At 34.9% G+C, this 26,858-nt stretch overlaps 1 pseudogene; it reads right to left on the bottom strand.

The window, feature by feature from the left end:
* Positions 1-24,795, bottom strand: part of LOC116754549 — a 38,248-nt pseudogene extending 13,453 nt beyond the window's left edge.
* Positions 24,796-26,858: the final 2,063 nt, after the last annotated feature.

The following is a 26,858-nucleotide window of genomic DNA, read 5'->3' as shown; positions in this document are numbered from 1 at the left end:
TTCTCTCCCACTACCTGTGGTTCTGGTCAGATTATCATTCATTGAACCTAAACCTGGGATACAGGCTTTTGGTCCAAAAGTAGGAAAAGTGTCCCATTGCTCAGAATTTTCTGAACTGTTAGTAGGTAATATTTTTCTCTTCTTTTTGGATTTCATATCATAAGGGTGTTAAGACTGGAGCTGCTGAAAGTCTAACAGAAAATCGAAGCAGCCTATTTGCAGAAGAAAAAAATTAAACCAAGAGTTGAAGAAAACCAAAGACAAGCAAAGGTAAACAAATGAGAGAGAAAGAAATTTGATTTTATTTATTTGAATTTTAGAGTCCAGGTGAGGTAAATAATCTTTTCATAATGATTAATTTGTGATGATGTTCTATTATTTTCAACCAAATGAATCCTGATTAATACAGAGATACTTAATAACTTTCCTTCAAATGAATACTGAATATACTAAATAAATCCATTTTTTAAATTACCTCTGGGAAATTGTTACTTCTTCTACTGTATTGAAGTTGAGTATTCAAGAAATATTATATGATGGAGATAATGGAAGATGATTCCATGTTCCAATTCAATCCTTGACTTGGAAAAAAAAAAGACTATCTAATGTCCTTCATAATAGGTCATTACCTGTGCCTTTTCATAATAGTCATTACCTGTGCCTTTTCTTTTGAAAAGTGAATATAAATGCTGTCATTTAATTCAATATTTGATTTATAGCACTCTTCAAATGTATTTTATGTAAATTTTTTAAATTTTGGAGTAATTAATGGCAGTAGTGAGGAATGAATTCTATTTGAGGGTCTATAGGTTACTGCTGAGTATGTAAAAATATTTAATAGTTTGTTAAATTTGGTCCCAAAGCTGACAATTAGTTCATTTCTTTTAAAAAATTGATTGTGCTGATAATGAGGACTTATCTTAAGTTGGGCAACTTTAGGTCAGTACTGAAAATGAAATTTTCTGTGTCCTATTCCTGAGTGCTAAAAGAGATTAGAAGCTCTTCTAAAATAAGCTTCTACATAATGAGACATTAATGGGTGCCATTTAGCATATTACTGTTACAGTGAGCTTCATTACATGTGGTAGTAACTTGCATAAGTAAATGTGCCTTCTGAAGTAACTATTTTTACTAGGCAGTGATCTAAGTTTCCGAATGAACAGACTACTTTATGAAACTAATTTACTAGCATATCTTAGGTTTTCTAATATAACATGGTGTTAAGATAATTTCATTTTGATAATATTCTATTTGCTTAGAAAGTACTTCAGTGGGAAAATAAATTTTCAGATACTGCTTCACTAATACTGCAGGAAAAATGTGCTTCCTTTATTGTATAACATTTTATGTAATCAACATTTTTATGTATTATACAACAGGGGGAAAATCTTATCTCTTAATACTAATACTTTGATTATTATTACTATCAATCCAAATTATACTGATTGACACAAATTGTTCATAATTGCTGTATACCAACAAAATGCTTTATGCTTTGTTTTACCTAACACAAAGTTAGAGATTTTTAAAGATCTTTCGTTTGCAAACTGTCTGATTTTAATTTTCTTCAAGTCTGTACCTCCTTTTTGGATGTGACTGATATTTTCTTACTTATTTATAGGAAATGTTCTCCATTTCTATAGTTTTGTCATTTCAAGAGTGTTATACAAACAGATTCATACAGTATGCAGCCTTTGGGGCCTGGCTTTTTTTCACCCAGAATCATTCTCTGGAGATGTATCAATAGTTGTATGTATCAATAGTTCCTTTTTTGATTATTTCTGAGTGCTGTTCTATGGTATGGAAGTACCACAGTTTGTTTAGCTATTCACCCATTGGAGAGCATCTGGGTTGTCTGTTTTCTGACAATGTGAATACAGTTGCTATAAACATTCATGTACAGGTTTTTATGTGAGCACAAATTTTTATTTTTTTTCTAGGCTAAAATTCCCAAGAGTATAATTTCTGGGCTGTATGGTAGTTGTATTTTAAGTTTTTTAAAGAAACTGGCAAACTCTTTTTCAGAATGTCTATGTCATTTTATATTCCAAGCAGCAAAGTATGATTGACACAGTTTCATTGTATCCATGCTGGCAGTCGTTATTATCATATATTAAAAATTTTAGCCATTCTAATAGATGTGTAGTGATACATCCTTGTGGTTGTAATTTCCATTTTCTTAACACCTAATGAAAGCGAATATTTTTTTCATGCACTTTTTGGCATCCGTATATCCTCTTCAGTGAAATTTCTCCTCATGTCTTCTGCCCATTTTCTAATTGACTTTTTTTTGTTTGCTTTTACTGTTGAGTTTTGAGAGTCCTTTCTACGGTCTAGATACAAGTCTTTTGTCAAATATGTGGTTTGCAAATATTTTCTCCCAATCTTTAACTCACTTTTTTTCCTAGTTTTCTTGAGGTCAAATTTTGCAATTTTTGCTGTTATGGCTAGTGCTTTTTGTGTTAAGTTAAAGAACTCTTTGTTTATAGCCCTAAATCCTGAACATATATATAACATACTATATTAATATATATGCGTATATGTATATATACACATGTATATATGTATATATAAAAACTATTTTATATATATATATATATATATATATATATATATATATACATATATATGTTCTTGGTTATTAGCTAATTCTATTTTTGGCCAAGAGAACCAAACATATCTGGATTGCTTTATTTTCACAAGAAATTGCAAATTTCTTACGTGTGTGTATCAGAAGTTGGTGAAACAGGTCTAGCTGAAAGGGTTACCACTGGCACTGAAAGTAGGGACAGAAGAACAGCACAATAAACAGAGATGAGTTTGTGATTGGCCTTAGGGCCATAATAATGCTGAAGCAGTACAAGTACTATGAGGATGGCTACAATAAACACACACCAACCTGTGTGAGTCAATTGACTGTAGGAAAAAGGAGAGAGATAGATCCTTCAATTCCCAAAGAAATGTGGAATATTTAGATTTGTTTAATTAAATATAATACCTGCTCCTTCCTGAGTAGCACACATAATTTATCCTAGTAGAAGAGATAGGTATACAAAATATAAGTAACATTTTAGAAAGATAAACAATGATAAAACTGGCAAGGTGGTACTGTAAAAATATTGACTCAAAGGTGATGGTGATGTGGATTGCAGGAAAGAACTTCAAGCATGCCTGAAGCTTATTTCTTCTCCTCCAGTTAAATTGCCTTCATTTCCAAGTGAGTGAAGGTAAACACTCATAGAATGTGCTGGAGATTAAGCGTTTAGGAAGGTTATCCAGATGGAATGTACTGATCTGTTCTCTGCTCTGCCTGAATAGCTTCTTTTGTACAGAAAGTTTTTTAAAAGTCTTTATATTAAGGTAACTTCTTTCATTGTTTTTGTTAGTTTTCTACAATCAAGTGCTGTCATTCCTATGACAAAATTGCTATCATGAAAATAATACAGAATGACATTCTGAATAGTGACTGGATGGCAAAAGGGGATAGTACTTTAGATTGGAGTGTAAAAGAAAAGCTTCTTATAGGGGGTGTCATTGGAGCTAAAACCCAATTTAATTCATTCAGTACACAAAAAATGGAGTGGAAAATTCCAAGGAGATTCAAGCATAAGGAGAAAGAATCTAGAGTGGACAGAGAAGAAAGAAGGTCAGTATGGGTGAAGTGTAATGTAGAAAAGGGAGGAAGTAGGAGAAGAGGGAAGAATGGGACCAGATCATGAAGCAAACTTTAAACCACAATAAGAATTTTGGGTTTTAATTTGCAAGCAATGGTAAGGCTTTGGGTATTATTTGGTGGAATGATATCACTCAGGTGGCTGGGTAGAAGGAGTATTGTAGGGGCATTGTAGTAGGAATTGGAAAGGACTCTCTCAAAACTGTGCTATATCTGCTGTCTATGTGCCAGGGTTGGAAAGCTAAGTTTATTTTTTACAGACTCTTTTTTAAGTAAGGTTCTGGATATAAAGAAGGTTCTGTCAATTAAACACTTTATGTGGAAGGAGGAAGTGTTGTGGACACCAGTTCCTATGGTTACTGGATTTGGTAGATCCAACAAAGTTGTGGGATTTTTGAAAAGAGCTCTAATCCTGAGGTCCTCTGGGTTTAAAGAAAAATAGCAAGAGAGAAAATTTCTTGATCTGACACCAAATCCCTGAATCCAAGCTTCAGCTCCTGTTCCCCAGTTCGCTGGTGTCAGAGATTTCCACAAGGCAGTAATAATTTCAGACCTTGAAAAGCATAGCTACACTCATGACCTCAACGATAGTAGCTCCAGTCACGGGAAGGTTTTGTACCATTTTGTGAGTGTATATGAGAGGCATAACCTGCCCCTTCTGCCTTTCCAATAATAATATGTAACCAAACAGTTCATCATATTAAATTCTTTCCTCCTTAAAATGATTACAGTAGTTTTGTTTTCTGAACTTACTCTTACCGGATTTGGGGGACAAGAGTAGAATCAGTGACACCAGCATTAGGATTCTGTTATAGGAATCTAGGCTTGTGAGCATGGCTGGATCACGATATTATTAGTGGAAATATTGACAGATGATCATATATGGGATGTATTTAGAAGGCCGGGGTTTATCATTGTGGCCAGGGTGGGAGATGCTCTGTTTATGGACCTCCAATTGGTCATTTCCACTACAATAGCTCTTACTCTACAGGTCAAGGAACCAATGAGAATGTTTGGTCAACTGCTAAGTATACACATTCTCATTATATATTAAGGAACTAAAAAATGACCAATGCATGTGTATAATCATCAAGAACTGTGAAGAGTCTGATTTTGCCCTATTTTCAAGCTAAGATGTTAGCCTGCCAGTTTCAGGGTTGCTGACAGAGTCTTGGGTCAGAGACAGAAGACAGTTGATTACTAACAGCAATAGCTGTTTGTATGAGTTCCTCAGGCCCTCATTCCTACAGGTTAATGTGAAGAGGGCCATCCAAAAACTGAGTTGCATTATAGCAGAAGGAAGCCTGAGCTTAGGTACGTGAATCATTTACAATAGGCAGTAAGCATGCTTCCCTTTGCTCCAGAGGGATCCAGTTTTTATTATATTGGGCAGCAAACATGCCTGTCATTTGCTCCAGAGGGAGACATCATCTTTATCTTCTAGGGTTTCACTCAAAAAAGAAATACGAACTCTATCTTCCAAAGTTGTTCACTATATAACATCTTTGAAAAGATGATTAAGGACACTGGGCAGACAGTGCCAGCACCTCATTCACAGGAGGGACAGAAATGTGAGAAATCTATGGTCTGATTTATCTTCTACCCAGAGGACTTCTATTAACATTTCTTGAAGAAGTTATGGTGGTCTTTGCCGATCTATTCTTTCAGCCTTTGAATGTTTGATAAATACTTTTTGCCCTTTTGACTTTTAAACTTACAACTCCCTATCTTCTAGCATGCCTTGTTTCTGACAAAAAATATGCTATCATTCTTATAGTTTTCTCTGAGAGAAATGTAGCTTTTTTTCCCTTTGGTTGATTTGAAGATTTGCTCTTTATAACCGTTTTTAAGCAGTTTGATTTTGATGTGCCTTGGTGTAGGTTCCTTTGTGTTTCATTTTGGAGTGTACTGAGTTCCTTGGATCTGTAGCTGTCTAGTTTTAGTCTAATTTGGAAAATTTTGGCCATGATTTCTTCAAACATTTTTCTCTCCCACCTCTTTCTCCTCCCCACTGGGGAATGCCATTATATGGATATTAGGTCACTTGAAGATATCCTGACCCTTATTGATTATCTGTTCATTTGTTTCTTTGTTTTTCCTTTGTTTTTCATTTTTGGTAATTTCTGTTGCTATGTCTTCAAGAGGCTGGTAAGAATAGGAACTATTCTCAGCCCTATGTAATACACAGGTAATGTTTCCATTAATCTTTGACCCCACCTTGGGGATTTTCCTCAAAGGCATGTGCTAAAGAGGACTCATCTGTAGACTTAAGAGCTTCCCTCTGCAGATATAAAAGCTCCTCATTCTCTCTTCTCTGATACTCTTTCTTCCTGTGGACTTTAGCCTCCTTGGTCTGTCTGGATTCCCAGCTTCATCTACTTTTCTCAGGAAGACTACGGGGCTTCACCTGGATACCTCTCCTACCATGGCCTTCAAAATACAATTGCAAGGACAATTGTAGAGTTCGTCTTGTTTCTCATCTCTCAGGGATTAATGTCATTCATTGCCTAATATCTAATGTCACACTGATGTTTCATATATTTTGTCAAGTTTTTAGCCATTTCAGGTAGGAGAGTAGATCTATTTCTTGTTACTCCATCTTGGCTGGAGGACAAGTCTCCTGGGATCTTTCTGATCCTAACTGCTTTTGGTTAGGTTCCCATGAAGTGGAATGTGAGACACGGATTTGGGTAAAAGTGACTTTTTCATGGACTATGTATCTGGGAAAAAAATCGACTTTAAGGGAATAAATGTAGCAGTGAAATGTTGAACAAAGTTGTAGTCTTAGATGAGGCATAATCTTGGCCTGATCTACAGGGTTAGGGCTCTGGAGCATAAATCACATTGCAGTGTTTCCTCCTATTTACATATAAGTAGGCCAGCTTTGTGTCCTTTCTGTCAGTCATAATCTGCGGTCACTGCAAAGGGAGGGGAGCATGTCCTTCCAGTCACTGATTTTGTTATCACGACAAGAAAGATTCTTTAGAGAAGTGGGAAAGGATGGGAGGGGCTGTTGACTGTTAGTAGTCAAAACTAATAGCAACAGAGAAATAAATGTGCCATCAAAGTAGAGTATTTGGGGGCTTCCCTGGTGGCACAGTGGTTAAGAATCCATGTGCCAATGCAGGGGACACAGATTCGATCCCTAGTCTGGGAAGATCCCACATGCTGCGGAGCAGCTAAGTCCGTGTGCCACAACTACTGAAGCCTGCATGCGTAGAGCCCATGCTCCACAGCAAGAGAAGCCACCTCAATGCGAAGCCCGCGCACGGCAACGAAGAGTAGCCCCTGCTCGCCGCAACTAGAGAAAGCCCGTGCGCAGCAACAAAGACCCAATGCAGCCAAAAATAAATAAATAAAATAAATTAATTAATAAAAACAGAAAAACAGGGCTTCCCTGGTGGCGCAGTGGTTGAGAGCCCGCCTGCCGATGCAGGGGACACGGGTTTGTGCTCCGGTCCGGGAAGATCCCACATGCCGCGGAGCGGCTGGGCCCGTGAGCCATGGCCACTGAGCCTGTGCATCCGGAGCCTGTGCTCTGCAACGGGAGAGGCCACAACAGTGAGAGGCCCGCGTACCGCAAAACAAAACAGAACAAACAAACAAAAACACAGAAAAACAAAGTAGATATTTGGACAGGAAATCATATCATCTACTGTATACACAATAGTGTATATATATATTGTGATTGACAATACTAGACTTTACGCAGAATGTTTCCATTTATGTAAAGCTAAATATAATCATAATGGAACCTCATCTGGATTGGAGAGCATACATGACTCATTTTTCTGTAAAGGGAGAAGCTAATTAACCCAACATTCACATTAGTTATTACCTCTCGTTTGTTGCTGGTAAGGGAGGGCAATTCTGAAAAAATCTTCACTTAACCTCTATGGGGGAAACAAAGATATTTATTTTATTACAGTCCTTTAACCTGTCTGAATACTTTATATACATAAGTACATCCTTGCTCTCGGACTGCAATTCAGCATGTGGCAGGTGTTGGGAGAAACGAATGGACTCTGACTTTTCAACAAATGTGCACTAAGGTACGAGTAGAGTAGAACCCGTTTAACTTTCAATAGAGACACAAGGGTACACTCAGCAAGAATGAGGATTCAAATTTAAGGAATTAAGTAAACATCACAGGATTTCATTTAGGTAGTTAAAAGGCAATAATAGCAAAAAGACTATTGCCTCAATTTCCCGCACTGAATTGGAAGTCCAAGTGCATATAATATTTTAAAAGCATAGATTTGATATGTAAAATTTCATTTAAAACATTCTTGTTAGATAGCTAACATAGCTGTAATTGTAAATGATATTCTGAGTATACTGTTTACTTAAGTTAATCTCATAGTAATGTATCTAAGTTGTGTGTTGGAATGAATGAACTTTTACGTTTTGAATCCCATACAGGTAAGTGACTTTAAATAACTTTCATTTGTCTTTCTCTTATTCCTACAACTTCAATCACAACTCTGAGTTCTCTTTTCAAATCAACATGAACTCTTATATATCCAATTTAGTGAATGCTAAAGCTTTCAGCTTATTTTCAGGAAAAGTAAGAGACGTGAAATTAAAATACATTTATGAAAATCAGCCATTATTTCTTATTGATACTTTCAGACTGTTTCACATAATGTTCTAATTTAGTGTCTTTCGAAACAAAAACTTTATAAGAAATGAAATTTACATTGCAGCCTAGTGCCTATGACTACATAGAGACACATAAAGAAACATAATCAAAACACAAGTTTCATATAGCACTTCTTGGCTGCACTACATGTGATTTATACATCTGGTATTTATTGATGCATTTTCTGTTTTATAACCTTTTATGCTTAGGAAAAGCTAGGTAATATATGTCAAATCCACAGTTTGAAAAACATGAATTTAATAAATGCCAGAAACCAGAATACTGTTAAGCAAGATGGGTATTAAATTGCTTTTGCACTTTTATTATCAACTACAATTGTTCATCCAAAGGATGGGCTAATTGCTGTTTCTTTGGAAGAAAAATCTTTCTTCATAAAGCGTATCATTGCCCTTTTGAGTAGAATGACATTTGGGGCCTTAATTAATGAGTGGGTAATACATATTAGTGGGATTTAGTGAGATTCATTTTTAAACAATAAACAAAGATTCTACAAAAACTATTTATTTTTCTCTTCAGAATATCAACAACAACAAAATATCTTTTGGATCAATTTGCAGAATATAGAAGGAAATTCTGTGTCATTACTTTGGAATCCTATCCTTGTCTGCAAATAGGAACCCTTTTTATCCATCATAGGTACCTTATACAACCTATTATACTTTTAATGCCTTTTGATCACATTAAAATACCCAATTGTACCTCCAAGGGCAAAATTTTGCATAAATTGATATTTAACATTAAGGATAGACTCCCAAATGAGTTAGAAAAAATAGTTTTGCAAATGTTTACATCAGTTTTATCAGTGTTAAAGTAAGTATATTATCTTTCAAAGGGTTTTTGAGCCACCATATTGCCTTAAATACCACATGCTGATATAACCATACTTACTATACATAAACACACATTATAACAAACGCTTCTTTTGATTTATGACTTTTTCTTTCCTTAGCACCTAGATCTCTGCCTGGCATATACTAGGTACTCAATAAATAGTTTTAATTAATTGAACAGCACTGTAATAGTCTTATATAATCATATTTTCATAAATTGTGACATACATTAAATGTTATATTGGCCAAGAGGAAATAGCCTTGCAAGAAAGTAAAAACTTCAAGAAAGAAGCAGTGCTATTTTAATGAGTTATTGATGAATTGCTCCAGGATAGCAGAAAAGCATTTATATACTGTAGCTAGTTTAAAGACAGGTGACCTTTTAAGAGATTAGTTAACCTTTCAGACATTTTGGAGAGTTACTGTTTTGAAAGATAAAGGTCAGAGTAGAACTCAGGATGCAGTTGTTGTCTCCTGTGTTTGTTGCTATGCCTCTTAATTTCCAATAAATTAATTCAAAATGTAGAATCTGTTCAGAAGTAGATCTAGTTTTAAGATGAAAGGTATTGGTTCACATATTTTTCAGGTACTAGAAATGAATAATCACAACATGAAAACTCAAAATCCTAACTTATTTATGAATTTCACCTTTAATCTCATTTAGTGCTAAAAAGTTACTAAGACAAAATGTGTTTGATTAAAAAAAAAGCACGATCCTTCTGGTTATTGTTTATCTTTAAGAAAAATTCATTTCATCTTTCATTTCACCCCAAAAATCTTTTTTTTTTCTGGACTTAGTGTTCATAATTCTTTTCCTATAAGCCCCTGCAGTCTTAAACCCAATGTTTACATATTTCCTTAGGTGTGTTAACACCAAAAGGAAAATAAGGCAGAGTGTTTAGAAAAAAGTAGTATAAAATAGCATTTCTGTGCCAAGCTTTCAAATACTTGAAATACTTTAGGAAATAACATAAAAATATTTTAACATTTATAGATTTTGGTCAGGTTGTGATAAGCAAAGGATCATTAACCTGACCTACATGCTCTCTTTCTTCTTTGTAGTTTCCTATATCCATATTTTAAAATGCATACAATTTGCTTCTTGACCTATTCATTTCAAAAGAAACCACCTTCTAGTTTGGAAATGAAGAAAATGTATTTTTCTGCTAGATTTGATGATATGTACAAAGATGTCAAGCCAATTTTATATTACCTAAACGTATAACTTAGTTTCTGATGTTTTATTCATACTCAACTGTGAAACAAATATAGATCGTACAGTGCCCAGACTTAAGAAAGCATAAAAAAATCAAAGGGTAAACATCATATTGTAACAACAATAGTCCTATTTGAATAAGCTAGCACTATTTTGGAGATGGCAGTGAACATACTGTCAGAAATTTCACCTATTCAAAAATCCGTCCATATTTTTACAATAAATTGTGCTTTATATGATAATTATTATTCACCAGTTCTCATCATTTCAACAGCAGTGTAGCCTTAAAAATGAACAAAACCTTGATTGGTGTTTGAATCATCTGGATTCATTAAACAAACACGGGGAGGAGGGGAGGAAAGGAGAAGAAAATTGAACTTGGGTGAAGGATATTTTTAATAAATAAGAGGTTTTTTTCAGTCTGATTCAGGATTGACTTTATTATTATGCTATGCGAAAGTCTCTTTGAGTGGTGGGATAGTATTAACACGGGTGTAATCCTATTGGTACACAGTGCTGTGAGAAGGCCATATTGAGGGCAACTGCCAAATACATCTCTCATGTTAAAAAGTCAGGAGGTAGCTCCTGGTTTAGTAACCAGATTCTTTCATCTAACAACTGTGATATTTCTGAGTGTGAGTACTTTGTGCTTCTGGGCCAAGATGACTGCTGTATTGTCTGAAATTACATCACATTCTAGGAAGCTGAATAGAGGGATGGACGAAGACAAAGTGGCAAGTTGGTCCACCATATGTCTCTAACCCTCAGTAGTGTACTCAATTTTAGGTTTTGTTTCTATTTTTGAACATGTCTAATTATTTTTCATGTTTAATATGTTATGATTTTCTCAGGAGTCTTCTGAAGACCAGAGAAAAATATCTTAAAATTTTCTTTTCTTTTTAGTATTAAAATAAAATTCATTGTATCTTACAATTACTTTATGGGTTGATTGGATCCTCTTATAAATCTCAAATACATTATGGGTTCTTAAATTATTTTTTGATGTCTTGAAACCTTTTTCTGTTATCATCTTAGAAATTATTTCATCACTCATCAGTTATTCTAAACCATGCTAAAAAAATACTCATATGAGGAGATGCTAATGTCACCAGGTTATTCAGTTGCTCCAGATATTGCATTATTATTTCAAGACGGTGCAAAGGAAACTAATTGATAGTCTGCTTTTAGCTTTCATTGAGCACAACTGAGAATTCAGAGTTTCTCATTTTCCGCCCATAATGGCAAAGAGAAGAAAACTGGTGAGGTTAGATGTTTTGTAACTATTAGAATATAAATACAAGAAGACATATAAATTGTCTAGAACTATACTGTCCAGTATGGTAGCCACTAATAGCCACATGTAGCTAGTGAGCCCCTGAAACGTGCTCAAATTAGAATGTTTATTAAGCATAAACTACACACTATGTTTTGAAAACTTTGTATGAGAAAACAGAAAGCAAAATATCTCATACTTTATATTTATTTCATGTTGGAATGATAATAATATTTTGGATGTATTAAATAAAATATGTTATTAAAAATAGCTTTGGGGGGAGGGATAAATTGGAAGATTGGGATTGACATATACACACTACTATGTATAAAATAGATAACTAATAAGCACAGGGAACTCTACTCAATACTCTGTAATGACCTATATAGGAAAAGACTCTAAAAAGAGTGGATATATGTATATGTATAACTGATTCACTTTGCTGTACAGCAGAAACTAACACAACATTGGAAACCAACTATACTCCAATAAAAATTAATTTAAAAATAAGTTTCACCCATTTTTTTTTACATTTTCAATGTGACTCTAAGAAATTTTAAAATCAGACATTTGGCTCACATGATTTTATTAGACAGCACTGTCCTAGACTCTAACAATGACAGTGAAATTGACCCTATAAATGCAGTCTCAGACTATGAGTTTTCAGACTACAATGTCCTAGTTAAATTTCCTCAAACTCAAAAATCAATTCATAAAATATATATTTCTTAGTAAATAAAATATGTATGATAGCCTCATCTAGGTAGTCATTCAGCAGAAAGGACTTCATCATACATTTCTAAAAGAATTGGACCATCCTCTTTTGCTGCAAGGAATAATGGCAGTGTCCTTTCAGCTTTTATGACATTTGTGCTCCAAAATATACCTGATACAAAGAGGTTTACTATACTTATTTTTTTTAAGTTTTAAAAAATTTATTTTATTCAAGTATAGTTGATTTACAGTGTTGTGTATTATACTTATTTTTTTATTAAAATTTCTAATAAAGAATTTTTTTAACATCTTTATTGGGGTATAATTGCTTTACAATGGTGTGCTAGTTTCTGCTTTATAACAAAGTGAATCAGTTATACATATACATATGTTCCCATATCTCTTCCCTCTTATGTCTCCCTCCCTCCCACCCTCCCTATCCCACCCCTCCAGGCGGTCACAAAGCACCGAGCCAATATCCCTGTGCCATGCGGCTGCTTCCCACTAGCTATCTACCTTATGTTTGTTAGTCTATATATGTCCATGACTCTCTCTCGCCCTGTCACACCTCACCCTTCCCCCTCCCCATATCCTCAAGTCCGTTCTCCAGTAGGTCTGTGTCTTTATTCCTGTCTTACCCCTAGGTTCTTCATAACATTTTTTTCCTTAAATTCCATATATATGTGTTAGCATATGGTATTTGTCTTTTTCTTTCTGACTTATTTCACTATGTATGACAGACTCTAGGTCTCTCCACCTCATTACAAATAGCTCAATTTCATTTCTTTTTATGGCTGAGTAATATTCCATTGTATATATGTGCCACATCTTCTTTATCCATTCATCCGATGATGGGCACTTAGGTTGTTTCCATCTCTGGGCTATTGTAAATAGAGCTGCAATGAACATTTTGGTACATGACTCTTTTTGAATTTTGCTTTGCTCAGGTTATATGCCCAGTAGTGGGATTGCTGGGTCATATGGTAGTTCTATTTGTAGTTTTTTAAGGAACCTCCCTACTGTTCTCCATAGTGGCTGAACCAATTCACATTCCCACCAGCAGTGCAAGAGGGTTCCCTTTTCTCCACACCCTCTCCAGCATTTATTGTTTCTAGATTTTTTGATGATGGCCATTCTGACTGGTGTGAGATGATATCTCATTGTAGTTTTGATTTGCATTTCTCTAATGATTAATGATGTTGAGCATTCCTTCATGTGTTTGTTGGCAGTCTGTATATCTTCTTTGGAGAAATGTCTATTTAGGTCTTCTGCCCATTTTTGGATTGGGTTGTTTGTTTTTTTTGTTATTGAGCTGCTTGTAAATTTTGGAGATTAATCCTTTGTCAGTTGCTTCATTTGCAAATATTTTCTCCCATTCTGAGGGTTGTCTTTTCATCTTGTTTATGGTTTCCTTTGCTGTGCAAAAGCTTTGAAGTTTCATTAGGTCCCATTTGTTTATTTTTGTTTTTATTTCCATTTCTCTAGGAGGTGGATCAGAAAGGATCTTGCTGTGATTTATGTCATAGAATATTCTGCCTATGTTTTCCTCTAAGAGTTTGATAGTTTCTGGCCTTACATTTAGGTCTTTAATCCATTTTGAGCTTATTTTTGTGTATGGTGTTAGGGAGTGATCTAATCTCATACTTTTACATGTATCTGTCCAGTTTTCCCAGCACCACTTATTGAAGAGGCTGTCCTTTCTCCACTGTACATTCCTGCCACCTTTATCAAAGATAAGGTGTCCATATGTGCCTGGGTTTATCTCTGGGCTTTCTATCCTGTTCCATTGATCTATCTTTCTGTTTTTGTGCCAGTACCATACTGTCTTGATTACTGTAGCTTTGTAGTATAGTCTGAAGTCAGGGAGTCTGAGTCCTCCAGCTCCGTTTTTCATTCTCAAGAGTGCTTTCGCTATTCGGGGTCTTTTGTGTTTCCATACAAATTGTGAAATTTTTTGTTCTAGTTCTGTAAAAAATGCCAGTGGTAGTTTGATAGGGATTGCATTGAATCTATAGAGTGCTTTGGGTAGTAGAGTCATTTTCATAATGTTGATTCTTCCAATCCAAAAGCATGGTATATCTCTCCATCTATTTGTATCATCTTTAATTTCTTTCATCAGTGTTTTATAATTTTCTGCATACAGGTCTTTTGTCTCCTTAGGTAGGTTTATTCCTAGATATTTTATTATTTTTGTTGCAATGGTAAATGGGAGTGTTTTCTTGATTTCACTTTCAGATTTTTCATCATTAGTATATAGGAATGCCAGAGATTTCTGTGCATTAATTTTGTATCCTGCTACTTTACCAAATTCATTGATTAGCTCTAGTAGTTTTCTGGTAGCATCTTTAGGATTCTCTATGTATAGTATCATGTCATCTGCAAATAGTGACAGCTTTACTTCTTCTTTTACTATCCCTTCATTATTAATCTACATTGTTGATAAAATTTTTTTAAAATTCAAAAGGACCTTTGGAGTCAGGTGGTAACTGGTTATGTGTTTCCTGGTATACTGAGGGTTAGGGGTTTTCACTGAGGGTAAAGGATTATTTTCCAGAAGATGTCACTCAACAATTCACATATTTCACTGTCCAGAATTTAATCATATCTGCTGGTAAGGTGGTTACCAAGAATTACAGTATTCATTTTGAATGACTATGTGCTTAGCTAAAATACTTACAGGTTTTTATTTCTAAAGAAGTAGGAGAGAGTAGATATTGGGGTAGAATTCACCAGTCTCTGCCAAAGAGTCTATTCACATTTTTTCCTCCAATTGTGGCTTAGAAAATTTGACAAAAATGCTTAAATACTTATCCCTTATAGGCATGATTTAAACTGCATCAAGATCCAAAATTTGATACTCTTTACTTAAATGGGAAGGAAAAAATTACTTATTATTTGTTATTTTCTAAACCTCTCAAGAATCCCTCTCCTTCATTGTTGGAGTGAAGGGATTCTTAAACTTTCTGGTTAAGGTATCCTGATCTGTTATTATTTGAAGCAGTTTTTCTCTATTTTAACCACTCTCTATAGCCACCTCCTTCTCCCTATTCCAGAAGGCATTTGAGTGTGAAAATTTCTGTAACCCCTGGATGGAGGAGGAGACTCCGTAACATGATATAGAACTTTTTTCTTTGACCTTTAGTTGGACTCAGCTGCAAGATTGTTGGCTTGAGTGGTCTCCAAATTGCTTGTACTTGTATCTGTCAAGATGACCACTGATGAAATTTTCCATTCTCTTGTTGGGTGAGTGCCCAGTGCTTTTCCCTGCCAAACCCAGTTTTAATCACACAGATTTGGCAGACTCTTCTTGAGTTTCAGCCAGGTCCCCCACCTGGGACCTGTGTTAGGATGTCCATTGATTATCACCCTTTAGGGTAAGGACATCTCTTCCTTTCATGACACACCTATGGATCTCAACTCAGCCTTGAGGTATGCTGGAAATTTGTGGTTCATTTTCCTGATGAATAGAACTTGTAAAAACTTCTGGAGTACTATGGTTCTCTCTCAGCCTGCCATGTCATGCCATCATTTTTAGTTTGTTTTAGACCTTCTTGCTTAATTTGGGAATGCTTGCTTAGTGGACAACTCATACAAAATTCCAGAAGTTAATAAGGGTACAGTCTCTTAGCTTTCTATTCCAAATTATGTAACATCTCACTTTCTAGGATTTTGTCATGGAGGATAGGAACAGGAACATATTTGCCTGATAATATGAATTCCCTACAACTATCCCCCCATTCTCTTTCTGTCCTTCTAGGGACAGTCATGCTCTATTTTACTTTTCCTTTACATCTGGTGGAGACAACCTCTATGTCATCATAGCCTTCTCCTTCCCCAAGTTGAATTCATCTCTCACATTCCTTACAATTAAAAAAAAATCAGCAGGTAGGTGGTAAAACCTTAGCTAGAAACTAAAATGATTACTTGAGAATATTTTAATCCCACTATGACATTACCTATAATTAATTAAATAAGATCACAAGCAACTAAGAGAAAGTAAGTTTTTTGTTTTTGACAATCTATAGCCAAGGCAATTGTTAGATGTTCTTTGGTATACAAAAAGTTGAAGACAGTACCTAACCTCAAGTCTCAAGTACATGGCCAAACAGTCATAGAAAGGATAAATATAAAACTCTTAGATGGCACCTGGAGTGTCAAGTGAGTTGATATGAGCTGAAAAGTACAGCCAATGATTTCTGACTGACACAGATCAGGCAGCACAAGATGTTGATTGATATTCAATGGGGGCCATAAATAAGTGCTCATTTAGCTAAAGATAGAGTAGAATTGGGGGTTATTTGGATTAGATTGTGTTGCAGTTGATAACCAGTATTCATTCTATTAAAGATTACATTGGATACTTAGCTTTCATCAGGAATGTGTAAGAAAATGGTATGTAAGTTATATCATTTGGTCCTGAAGGTTTTTGAGGATGAGTGCCATTTTGCAATGATGTGGAAGAACACTGATATGGCAGGGATCTAAAGGAAAGACTGAAGTAAGGAGAGACCTGGGGAAGACTACTGGGAATATCTAAGCATCAGGTAATAAAACTGGAATTAGTACAGTGGACAATAGCAATGTATTTGAGAAGTATTTGAATGCTGTAGTAGATGACAATAAGTGGTGCTGGGAAAACTGGACAGCTGCATGTAAAAGAATGAAATTAGAACACTCCCTAACACCATACACAAAAATAAACTCCAAATGGATTAAAGACCTAAATGTAAGATCAGACACTATAAAACTCTTAGAGGAAAACATAGGAAAAACACTCTTTGACATAAACCACAGCAAGATCTTTTTTGACCCACCTTCTAGAATAATGGAAATAAAAACAAAAATAAACAAATGGGACCTAATTAAACTTCAAAGCTTTTGCCCAGCAAGGGAAACCATAAACAGGACAAAAAGACAACCCTCAGAATGGGAGAAGGTATTTGCAAATGAAACAACTGACAAAGGATTAATCTCCAAAATATACGAACACCTCATGGAGCTCAATATCCAAAAAAATAATTCAATCAAAAAATGGGTGGAAGACCTAAATAGACATTTCACCAAGGAAGACATACAGATGGCCAAGAGGCACATGAAAAGATACTCAACATCACTAATTATTAGAGAAATGCAGATCATATCTATAATGAGGTATCACTTCACACTGGTCAGAATGGCCATCATCAAAAAATCTAGGAACAATAAATGCTGGAGAGGGTGTGAATGCTCCTGCACTGTTGGTGGGAATGTAAACTGATACAACCACTATGGAGAGCAGTATGGAGGTTCCTTAAAAAACTAAGAATAGAACTACCATGCAACCCAGCAATGCCACTACTGTGCATATACCCTGAGAAAACCATAATTCAGAAAGAGTCAATACCACAGTGTTCATTGCAGCTCTATTTGCAATAGCCAGGACATGGAAGCAACCTAAGTGTCCATCGACAGATGAATGGATAAGGAAGATGTGGCACGTATATACAATGGAATATTACTCAGCTATAAAAAGAAACGAAACTAAGTTATTTGTAGTGAGGTGGATGCACCTAGAGGCTGTCATACAGAATGAAGTCAGAAAAAGAAAAACAAATACCATATGCTAACACATACATATGGAATCTAAAAAAAAAAATGATGGTACTGATGAACCTAGTGGCAAGGCAGGAATAAAGACGTAGACATAGAGAATGGACTTGAGGACATGGCGGGGAGGGGGAAGCTGGGGCGAAGTGCGAGTAGCATGGACATATATACACTACCGAATGTAAAATAGATAGCTAGTGGGAAGCAGCTGCATAGCACAGGGAGATCAGCTCGGTGCTTTGTGACCACCTAGAGGGGTGGGATAGGGAGGGTGGGAGGGAGGCTCAAGGGGGAGTAGATATGGGGATACATGTATGCATATGACTGATTCACCTTGTACAACAGAAACTAACACAGTATTGTGAAGCAATTATACTCCAATAAAGATCTATTAAAAAAATAAAAAAGAATGATGGACAGCAGTGTCAGTCATAGCTGTGGCTGAAACTCACACACGTTTCCTGGTTATGTGACCCTGGAGAGTTTCTTCAACCTGTCTTCCTTGTTTTCTTACTTCAAAAATGAGAATAAAAAGAGCTGACTAACAGATCCATTGTCATGATTAAGAAAACTTTAATGAGAAAATTTAAGCATAATATCTAGAAAATTATAGAAGCTCAGGATGTTTTCGGTATTGATAATACTAGATAATTCAATGGAAATAAAAAAAGGAAGTGAGTCTTTGGATCTAAAATTAAGGCACCATGAGAATATTGATATCATGAATCATGAAGAGTAAGCAAACTTTTGAGATGGAAGTGGACAAAACGGCAGCCCAGCTATCCATTCCTCTACTCTGGGCTTACTCCCAGACCAGAAATGGGTTTGTGAGGCATTATGCCCTGGAAAGCCTGTTTATTTGCTTTCACTCTCCCTAGAACAGGGATGAACATGGCCTTCTGCTCTTCGATTGTGTGTAACTCCCCTATGAATGCCAGAAAGTAAATTTGCCAAAGTATAATAGTTTGCTGTCAGGACAGTACAAAGAGAACAAGAAGGAAGTAGCTTTTATAAAAAGCTTTAAATGGATGTATTGACTAATTCTAGTTGATTTTCAATCCCTTCACAGAGAAATAGCCTTGGTTCTTCCCTTGATATATTGACATTGTTGTATACCTTTAGAAAATATCCCTCAGAAAAAATGTCATCAGTCTATCTTCACCTCCTTCAGTTCCCATATAATCCAGAACAGCTTGTAAAAGTTCATCTATAGTTTTTGTGACAAAAATATCACCCTCTGAATCTGGAAAATTCTCTCAAACATGTCATTTAGATGGCAGATTTTACCATAGAATTCTCTGCTGTCTTGGACTTAAGTAAAGCTTGGAAGCTAAGGTAGTCATTATTCCCACCCCCAAGCACAGTTGCTTAGCCCAGGCCTGGACATCTGACTCAAACTGGGCAAATCAACACCGTTTCCCAGGATAGTGACCTGTACTCCCTTCCTGGTAGCAGTGATATGAGGAGCTAGTTTTTGATAGTCCTGTTTTGTGCCATGTTGATGAAGCTAGTCTGCATAAAAAGAAGGAACGTCTAGAAATGACAGACAAAGGAGAGTAGTAAGAGTAAAAGGGGATGGGGAAGGGGGCGAGGGATGCAGGAGAGAAAGGTGAACCGAATGATGGAAGAAGTCGGGGGGAGAAAAGGAGAGAAGAAGGGGGGAGACGGTTTTGTGAAATTCCCTTTTTGCTTAAGAACATATCAAATTAGTGTTATCCCACTTGTAGTTCAATAAAAAAGTTTTCACAATTGCATCTCATCTTTCTGGAATTTATATTGATATTCCTACAGTGCCCATGATGACTTTTAAATGACCATTTAGCTAACATCTTTATTGCTAAGCGATTGATATACTATTTTTTTTCAAATTAAATTCACAGTTTTGTCACAAAGAATTACTAAGCTCTGATATCAAATACTGATTCAATATTTATCGTGTGAATAAAAGATTATTCACCTCAAATACTGACCTGGGATCTGCATTTGAAAACAAGTTGAAATAAGGATATTGCAGGAATTTTTCTCTCTCTCCTTTTGTAAATCACAGCCTTTCTGAATATTTTCTAACTAGCTTTTCCATACTTTGTGTCTTATGTTCTGAGTCTAACTTCTGAATTTCATATTAGCAACATAATTTGACTTATGTGTTTATACAGACTATCAACACCTTATCTCTGATTTTCAAATTAAATAGTGTTCTGAAATAATGAATCATGCAGTAAATTTGTAGCCTGCATATGAATCTCATTGAGTTAGTAAAAAATGTTAAAAGTTGTAGTGTTACTAAGAAAAAAATATCAAGTAGCTTGTTTTTCTGTTTTTTATTACAATTGTAATTTTGTCACCTGGGGTATTTTTTTTCTCCCAATGAGTAGCACATCATGATTTTAAGAACTAAAAATAGAAAAGAAGAAAAAGTAAAAACCTGACTATAGGGCTTCCCTGGTGGCGCAGTGGTTGCGAGTCCGCCTGCCGATGCAGGGGACGCGGGTTCGTGCCCCGGTCGGGGAGGATCCCATATGCCGCGGAGCGGCTGGGCCCGTGAGCCATGGCCGCTGGGCCTGCGCGTCCGGAGCCTGTGCTCCGCAGCGGGAGAGGCCGCAGCAGTGAGAGGCCCGCGTACAGCATAAAAAAAAAAAAAAAAAAAAAAACAACAACAAAAAAACAAACAAACAAACAAAAAAAAAACCTGACTATAACTTTCACATATTGAAAAATGTCACTGGTGGTCATTCCTAGCATGTAATATTAAGGAAGATGAAAATATGTTTTTTTATTAAATGTAATACTATTGTTACTAGAAGTGAACTAATTCTTACAAATGAAGCATAGGTTGATAACTCAGCTAAGCACTTCTTATTTGATTAAAATGTTACTTTCTTATTTTCTTTTTACTTTAGTCATTCTTTTTTCCCCCCTTCCTCCTTCCCTCGCTTCCTACTGCCCCTTCATCCCTCCTTAATTCCATCCAAAACTGGTCCTTGACTATAAGCAACTTGTAAAGCAAGAAGTTTGGCGTTAAATCAGAATAATTAAAGGGTTTAAGTAAGAGATTGGTAAAACAAGTTTGGCGACTGGGTGAAGGATGGATTGAATGGTGGGTTTAACATAACTACCAAGTCTAGGGAGACCAATTTGAGGTTGTTTCTGTAAGATAGGTGAGATGGTGGCCAGAGTAAGACAGCAACAACAGACACTGAGAAAATTAAATATCATTGGGAGAAATTTGGGAGGTAAAATTGATAGAAATTAATAACTGTGTTAGGAGTTAAGAGCGTGGAGACAACAATCCCAAAGTTTATACCTTAATGAACAGTGACTTCTGCTGTCATAAGGAACATAAGTTTTGAAGGTAAAGTGACCCATAAATGTACATGGGAACATGACAATAGATGTTTAATAAGATTTAGACAGAAGATAAATATTTTATAGACCGTGGCAATAATTGAACACCCTATGTATGTTTGGAGAAGACAGTATACAGAATACTGAGGACCAAGGGCAAGACAGGATAGGAAGTGTCAGCTGTGCCCCCAGTAAAGATTTTATCACATATTTTGTTACTCTCTATATATGACAAGTTTATGTTGGCTTGATTCTAGAGTTAAGCTCAAAGTTTAGTGCATATTATTAATCTGTGTCAAGTAAACAAGTGAGATACAAAACCATATTAGGACATTAGTGGAAAAACAGAGCTATAGTGCTAGGCACTTAAGTTGAAGTCATATCACTGAACAAGTGACACAGCCACTGCAGCTCTTGTCCTAGAACCGAATAATACTAGTGTATAGAGCAGAAAAAATGTGATCAGATATTATGAGTTGAAAGAGGCCACAGAGAGGAATCAATCAACTTTTCTATCTACTCCCAGAATCCCTACAGAATTCTGACAAATAGCTAGCCAGTTTGTATTTTATTTCTAGAAAACAAGATCTACTATAGAAAAGACTTCCTTCTGATTATAAACTAGAAACCCCATCTGAAAACAAAGTGAATGCAATTTGGTGAAACTTGTTTTTGATAAGCTCATGTTGACTACTGAATCAACTATGGAAGTACTAAAATTACTATGAAACAGGGAAGAGAGAGAATATATTATAAATTCCCAACACTTAAAATGGACTTTTCTTGAGAATGCAAACATGGTTCCAGTATAGTTTTTAAGATACATAATGCAATGCTGAATTTCATATTTACTTTTAGCCTAGTCTATGTAAAATACTGAACATAATTATGTTATATTTAATATAAAATATTGAATATTTGATCTTTATATAACCCCACATAATAATTTAGAAGCCCATCATATGCCTAAATCTGTGTTAATATATGCACATTTAAATATATTTACAAATCAGAAACTTTCAATAAACTATTTTGACATGTAAAGAAATTTAATATAAAATAATATCATTGGGCAATAGTCAAGGAAATTTGCTTACTAAATTGCTAAAGAAATTCATAACAAAATATGCCTTCCTTAAAAGGAAATTTCCTTGGAAATTAGATCATTAGATTGTATCATAATGAGTCTCCATAAATATATATCTTTTAGTGTAGAGTATTTTAAAAACAAATGCTTTCAACCTGTTTCCTGCTGTTTTGTTTCATATACATCTAGGTCTTTGGGGCTGCGAATATATGACTAAAGTATTGAAATCCATAACTTTATATATATTTTAATATCTTGGCCATGAACATGAATGAAAGTTTACAAGTCTTGTATATTAACATTAAAGTCATAAACTGTGTGAAGAACAAAAGTAATTCTTCATCACAAACATGTATATTTTAATTTGTTCATAGTTTGCAGTTTAATTAGATATACAGTATAATTTATTGGTCACTATACACAAAACTATACATGAAAAAAATGTTTTAAAATTTTTCACTAGTTTTACATTGGGCTTCTTAGCTCAGGAATCAATATTTCAGCTTCTCTTCACTTCTCATATCTAGATTATACAGACAATAGAATGCACTGGTTGGGGTGAAAAACAAAGAAATATCTGCGTTAAATTAAGGACTCTAGTGCATCATTTAAGTGATATAGTGCATGATTATGAAATTTTGCTCAGTCAGTCCTAGAAGTGTTCAGATATTTACCAATTTAAACCAAAATACTTTTTCCCATTTTGATAGAGAACTGTACTTAATGGCCACTGTGGTAATGACTGTGGTCATGTCCTCAACTAGATTTAAAGGTTGAATCAGCTATAATATAATAATTAATTTATGGCATATGTAGATTGATTGAGTAAATAAAATGATTATATTTCTATGTTATGTATACTTCATATTAATTCAGTAGGAATTAGAGTAATATATCTAACAGCAGACCATCCTGCTTTTATCTTTTATATGTGTGGAATCTTGTTAATCCAGTGGTTTTTACGTTTTTCAGTTTTAATATATTCAGAGTTTACAGAATTCTCACTTAACAAATATCTATTTCCTGGCCTAAGTAAATCTACCTAAATTAACCTTATGAAATATATGTTATTTTCTTATCCCCATTTTACATGTGAAGAAACTAAAGATCAGAGAGCTTAAGTGTCTTGCCCAACGCCACAGACCTGTAAAATGGAAGAAAAGACTCTAAGAATAGTTCTTTTAAATTCATATCTAGTACTACTTCCATAATTCTGCTGCCTTGGTAAAGTAATTTTTGTGAAAGTCATATTAAAATTAGAATGCTAAATTATTAATTTATTATAAATAATAATATCAAATGAAAAAAATTACTAGTTAGTAAATTCTTTCTTTCCCTAGTAAAGACCCAGTTTTTCTTTTCTTTTTTTTAAATTAATTAATTAGTTAATTAATTTATTTATTTTTGGCTGTGTTGGGTCTTTGTTGCTGCAGGCTTTCTTTAGTTGCAACAAGCAGGGGCTACTCTTTGTTGCGGTGCGCGGGCTTCTCATTGTGGTTTTGTTGCGGAGCACGGGCTCTAGGTGTGCACGCTTCAGTAGTTGTGGCTCGCGGGCTCTAGAGCACAGCCTCAGTAGTTGTGGCGCACGGGCTTAGTTGCTCCACGGCATGTGGGATCTTCCCGGACCAGGGCTCGAACCTGTGTTCCCTACATTGGCAGGCGGATTCTTAACCACTGCACCACTAGGGAAACCCCCAGTTTTTCTTTTATTGACCCTGGAGTATTAAGTTTCAAGAGCTGTTTTCATGAGACTCTCAGTAATTTAAAGTTTCATTTTTGCATTATAGAGATGCAAGTCAGGCCCAGTATTGTGTACTATGGCAAATAAATTGGTATAATGTTTTAGGTGTCTTGAATTTCTCTTCAAATTATATTTTTTAAGTAATACTTACATATTGGTTAAAAGTCATTCTTCTCTCAGCCTCTGTGAATTCTAAAACACGCAGTTTAAGGGTTGAGATTATGCACTGGGTATGATAGTTAATTTCATGTTAACTTGACTGGGCTAAGGGATGCCCAGGTAGTGGGTAAAACATTATTTCTGAAAAAAAAAAAGAGAAATCAATATGTAGAATACTACCCAGAAAATGAAAAAAACCCATTATTTCTGGGTATGTCTGTGAAGATGTTTCCAGAAGAGATTAGCATTTGAGTTGGTAGCCTGAGTAAACAATAACACCCTTACCAATGCAGGTTAACATCATCCATTTTTTCTAGGGCCTGAAGAGAACAAAAAGATGGAATAAGGGCAGATTTTCTCTCTGGTTGAACTGGGCATCCATCTTGTCCTGACCTTGAACATTGGCACTCCTGATTCTCAGGCCTTCTGACTTGGGCTGAATTACAGCACTGGCTTTCCTGGTTCTACAGTTTGCAGGTGGTAAATCATGGAAGGTCTCAGCCTCCATAATTGCATGAGTCAATTTCTATAATAAATTCCTCTCTGTCTCTCTGTATATACGTATCTCCTTTTTGTTCTGTGGAGAACCCTGGCTAATATACCAGCTCCTACAATTGTGTTTTGCTGTGATTTAAAACTTTTTCATTGTTCCTAGAATTATTTATTGATGTTTATTAATATTTGATGGGGTTGTTAATCTCTAGTGAATTAGATTTTTAAAAAAATACCTGCTTCACCCATTTCTCCCACCTCCTCTTCTTTTTTTTGGATCTAAGACACTTGAAATTTTTCAATTGGATAAAAGATCTATTAGAACCTTTTTAATAAAAAAGTCCAAAAAGCTTTTAAAAATATTTCATATCCCCCTTGTGGAAAATACAAACTTTTATCATAATATTTATTAAAATAAAGCTCAAGAAAATTGAGATTCTCTTATTTTCTCTAATTGTGAAATATTTTATAAATTTTAATAGTTCGTAGTTAAACGTTGCAGAGCAAAAATGCTTCAAATGAAATGTTTCTAAATAGTTTTTTATTTCAGATGTTTTAAATATTTTGTATCGTTTCATTATTGGAATTAGTGACTATTTAAATTATGAAATTCATATGGAAATTTTATGGAAATTGCTATTTCATATATATATATGTATATTACCTTGACATAATTCTTTGAATATCCCAAATTTATATTATAAGAAATTATATAAAATATCTAATTTATCAGAAGTTAAATTCATTACCTTTTTAAAATTCCATCTTGTACTCACTGAAATTTATTCTAAATCACATCTTTAGGTCAAACGCATTCCCTAGAAATCCAGATAAGAAAAAGATTAAGCAAGTAACAGTTAAAAGCCTAATTACTGTATTTCACCTTCATCATCAAACCTAAGGAGAGAAGTGATCAAAACCTTTTAATGGTCAGAAATGAGTGAGTTTGTAGGCATATCTTTCATTTAAAATAACTGTTTTCTACATTATTTCTGAAGGTCAGTTTTTGGCCTCATTTGGAAGAGGTTCAAAAATTTTAGATTTAAAAGAAAATTATAGAATATTTTTAAAACCTTATTTCACACATACATTTTTCATAATTGAAGTATGTGAAAGTGGTAGAAATTAATTCCACAAAATTATTAAAAATAAATAAACTTAATTGCAAAATTTGTCATGATTATATTTATATAGTATTAATTATTTTATTTTTTATGTTAACACATTGTTTTTAACATTTTTAAAGCAGAATAATTTAAATTATATTTTCAAATGGGAAAATAAAAGCATATACTTGAAACCTGTAAAGACTCAAATTAAAATGAAAGAAATTATGAACAAATTCAAACATTGATTTTTTTTATGGGTTAGAAAGCCCTAGAGCAATTTATTTTATTTATTGATTGATTTTTACATCTTTATTGGAGTATAATTGCTTTACAATGTTGTGTTAGTTTCTGCTGTATACTAAAGTGAATGTATACATATATCCCCATATCCCCTCCCTCTTGAGCCTCCCTCCCACCCTCCTTATCCCACCCCTCTAGGTGGTCACAAAGCACCTAGATGTGCTATGCAGCTGCTTCCCACTAGCTAACTATTTTACATTTGGTAGTGTATATATGTCCATGCCACCCTCTCACTTCATCCCAGCTTCCCCTTCCCCCTACTCCTATGTCCTCAAGTCCATTCTCTACATCTGCATCTTTATTCCTGTCCTGCAACTAGGTTCATCAGAACCATTTTTTTTAGATTCCATATACATGTGTTAGCATATGGTATTTGTTTTTCTCTTTCTGACTTACTTCACTCTGTATGACAGACTCTAGGTGCATCCACCTCACTACAAATAGCTCAATTTTGTCTCTTTTTATGGCTGAGTAATTTACCATTGTATATATGTGCCACATCTTCTTTATCCATTTATCTGTCGATGGACATTTAGGTTGCTTCCATGTCCTGGCTATTGTAAACAGTACCGCAATGAACATTGTGGTACATGACTCTTTTTGAATTATGGTTTTCTCTGGGTATATGCCCAGTAGTGGGATTGCTGGATCATATGGTAATTCTATTTTT

Source organism: Phocoena sinus, chromosome 5, assembly GCF_008692025.1.
Source record: "Phocoena sinus isolate mPhoSin1 chromosome 5, mPhoSin1.pri, whole genome shotgun sequence".
Taxonomy (NCBI): domain Eukaryota; kingdom Metazoa; phylum Chordata; class Mammalia; order Artiodactyla; family Phocoenidae; genus Phocoena; species Phocoena sinus.
The sequence above is the reverse complement of the archived record's forward strand: the minus strand, read 5'-3'. Positions and strand labels throughout refer to the sequence as shown.